The following is a 3,133-nucleotide window of genomic DNA, read 5'->3' as shown; positions in this document are numbered from 1 at the left end:
CCACCATATAAATGCCCCTGTCCCAAAAAATAAAAAAAAATATTGAACCACAAAGAAATCAGAACTTAGGAACACCAAAACCATAATGTTCAAAAAGTCACACCACATCCCTTATCATACACCAACTACAAACAACAGAAAACAATACAATGAATTCTTAAAAACCACTTTAAAACCACTACACTGAAAAACATTTCAAAAATTAAAAACTGCATCTAACAAAAGCCATCTAATAAATTCACAACCAAAACTCCAGCAGCCCAGCTGGCCCTACCAAAGCTCTATGTTCATACATACAGCAAACAAAACCAAAATCCCAGTAATACCCATCAGAAATCTATGAAAGAATCCTATTGAAATTAATCCTGCCTCAAATACAAACCAACCCATCCAGAAAGTCAGCTTCACTCAAAAAACAATTTACACAGACTTAATACTACCAAGAAATGAAACAACACACCATATACCACCAATGAATATCATAGTGAAGGAAAAAAAAAAACACTACATTTTTTCCTTTTTGTTTTTTAAACTAACTTCTTTTATTAGCTAGAACAAAAGATTTTGCCAGGACTGTAACAACAACAACTTCTTTTGCTTCTTCTCCTTCTGAAATGTCCCTTCTCACTCCCAAATTCCTTTCAACGCCTGAGTTTACATCCAAGCAAAAAAGCAAAATTCCTGCACTCGTGCGTCCGATGCTCCTGTCAGATTCTCTCTTTCCCTCCACATCTTCTTACACTTTCAGTCCTCACGCTGTCCCGCCGTGATGAGTCTGACAGAAGAATTGGCACATGTTAACAGAGCATTTCCTTCCCTCCCTCCCTCCCTGTGCTTTCCTCAGCGCATTTCAATCCATCCCAGGCCTGCAGTGATGCACGCTCACCCCAAAGCTCACAGCAAGCATGCAGCAGCTCAGGCTCACTCGGCTCCAGGGCCCAGAGCCTGCAGGCCCTGCAGCTGCCACACGGATGGACCTGCTTCCCTCCCCGGGTGCCCAGAGGGAAACCTGAGGGCAGGCGTCCACCCCGAGGGGGCACCCGCAGCCCCGGGCAGGCATGGAGTCGCCGGCTGCTCTCTGGGGACGACACCCTCCCTGCAGGCCACACTGCCTCGGCCTCTCCCTCCCTGGGGGACAGGCACCTCCAGGGTCTGTGACCAGCGCCCTTCCTTCAGCATCCAGGGGCTCTGTCAGAGCCAGAGGGCTCAATTCGTGGTGAGTACCGATGGCACCCAAATGGCAGCCCGAGGAAATCGTGTTCTGGCCTCTAAGTGCTTGGGACAGGGTCTGATTTGTTGTTTTGTACTTGTATGAAGATTAGTACAACAGGGCTCTGATGGATGACATGGCAACACAGAACTAAAAACTCCTCGACAGGATTACATCGACTGCTAGGAAAAGACAAAAGCCTAGGACCCTTCTGAAATCTACTTTTAATCCAAAGCACGGGGATTGTCAGCATGCTGCACCTTCCAGCTTTTCAAAGCAGCTTACCTCTCAAGACCAGGAAACATTGATTTCTACAGAAACAATGGGCAACCCCCAGGCTAATCTCAGCACTACTGTTTAATAGGGGACCTGCCAGCGTGCCAGTCCAGCTTCAAGAGTGCTTTACTTCAGTCTAACATCCCCACACAATTCTTCTCACATCTTCCAACCCTGAAATCTTATTTTCCCCTAAAGCTTCTCTTCATTAGCAATTTCCAAGTAACATGGTATTTTTACAACATTCAGAAATGTCATGCTGGACTGTGCTAGAGAGTAATCTGAAAATATCAGCTGAGCAAAGTTTGAATTGCCTTGTCCAGAGAAAAAACCTACAAGTGAACACCTACACCTGCCTACAAAGAGCTAACAAGCCCCTGGCAGCTGCCAGCATCAAAGCACAGCGGATGTCTCTAATACAGGGTAAGGATAACAACATCACCTTCTGTTCTCTCCAGCTTCTTTTCCCTGCAGTCATATTTTGCTTCTTATGATTTTTTTAGTCTCTGTATCTTCTTGGACAGCACCGAGCCCGACGACAAGGATACGAGAGTCTTTCCCTGCCGTAGGGAGAGAACCAGGAAAACAGTTAAAATAAGAACAGGGCAGTTTGAAATTCATACTTGCAACGAGAAGCAGCGCCTAACCAACAGAACAAAAGTAAACAAAGCATGACACCTCCCTGGGGACAGAAGACTTATAAACTCGCCAGGATTTACAATTCTAGCCACCAACCCCTTCAGGACAGCAGCCAAGTGTCCCACGGGGTGGTGCTGCACCAAAGAACCATCTGAGAGGTTCCAAAGAGTGAAATGCACAATATTTTGCAAAGACAAAAAATCTTGAAAATAACAAAAATACAATAGATGTAAACTACAGGGCAAGAGTACAAGTGTTACCTTTGGGAGCTGGAACCATCCAGGTGAGCACCTGATAACTGGATCCTCACCAGAGTTTGAACCCTTCAGGACACAGAAGGGTTTTCCCCAGGAATTTCACAGACTGAGTTTTGATAGAAGCACGCTCGCCGGATCCTCAGAAACGTCGCCCATTCTCCAGGCGTCTGGAGAGAACTGCAAATGGCTCTCACGTAGCTGGAGCTGGTTCTGTAAGGTCTCAGGGTGAATTTCACCAGATGCAACCAAATTGGGCAACTCCCAGTGGGACAGAAGGAACCCAAAGCTTGGGTAAGCAGAGCTGCAGCAAATACTGAGGAAACAAACATAACAGCGTAAAAAATAATAAACCATCCTTTTTTTTCTCTTGCTTTTGTTTTTTTTTTTTTTCTTATTCAGATCAGCATAGCAATTAAAGAGAAGGTGAAAAACTCACCATCACTGAACATTTCATCACCTGTAAGCTGAGCATCCTTAGCATAGGGGACTCCAAAGTTAAAATTCACCGATCCCTGGGAAATGAAACCAAATATCGTATGGTAAACAATCAAACAGCAGACATAAAAATTTGTTTCCTCTAAGGACTTTCAGGTACGTATGTATCTTTGCATTACACATTAGAACATACACTTTATACCATCACCTAACACATAATAATTTACCTTTAAATTTTGATAGTATAGCATGAATTTTTAACTTAAACTGGTGATCTATTATTATTCAGTTGGTGCCTAAAGTTATTTCTGCTGTC

General features: G+C 44.1%; 1 long non-coding RNA gene across 1 annotated transcript; it reads right to left on the bottom strand.

The window, feature by feature from the left end:
• Positions 1 to 509: 509 nt before the first annotated feature.
• Positions 510 to 2,761, bottom strand: LOC131096136 (uncharacterized). The gene is made up of 3 exons (XR_009115962.1): positions 2,386 to 2,761; positions 1,929 to 2,046; positions 510 to 775 (listed from the first exon to the last, which is right to left on the bottom strand). It is a non-coding gene; the product is annotated as an uncharacterized LOC131096136 (long non-coding RNA).
• Positions 2,762 to 3,133: the final 372 nt, after the last annotated feature.

Source organism: Melospiza georgiana, chromosome Z (genome assembly GCF_028018845.1).
Source record: "Melospiza georgiana isolate bMelGeo1 chromosome Z, bMelGeo1.pri, whole genome shotgun sequence".
Taxonomy (NCBI): domain Eukaryota; kingdom Metazoa; phylum Chordata; class Aves; order Passeriformes; family Passerellidae; genus Melospiza; species Melospiza georgiana.
The sequence above is the reverse complement of the archived record's forward strand: the minus strand, read 5'-3'. Positions and strand labels throughout refer to the sequence as shown.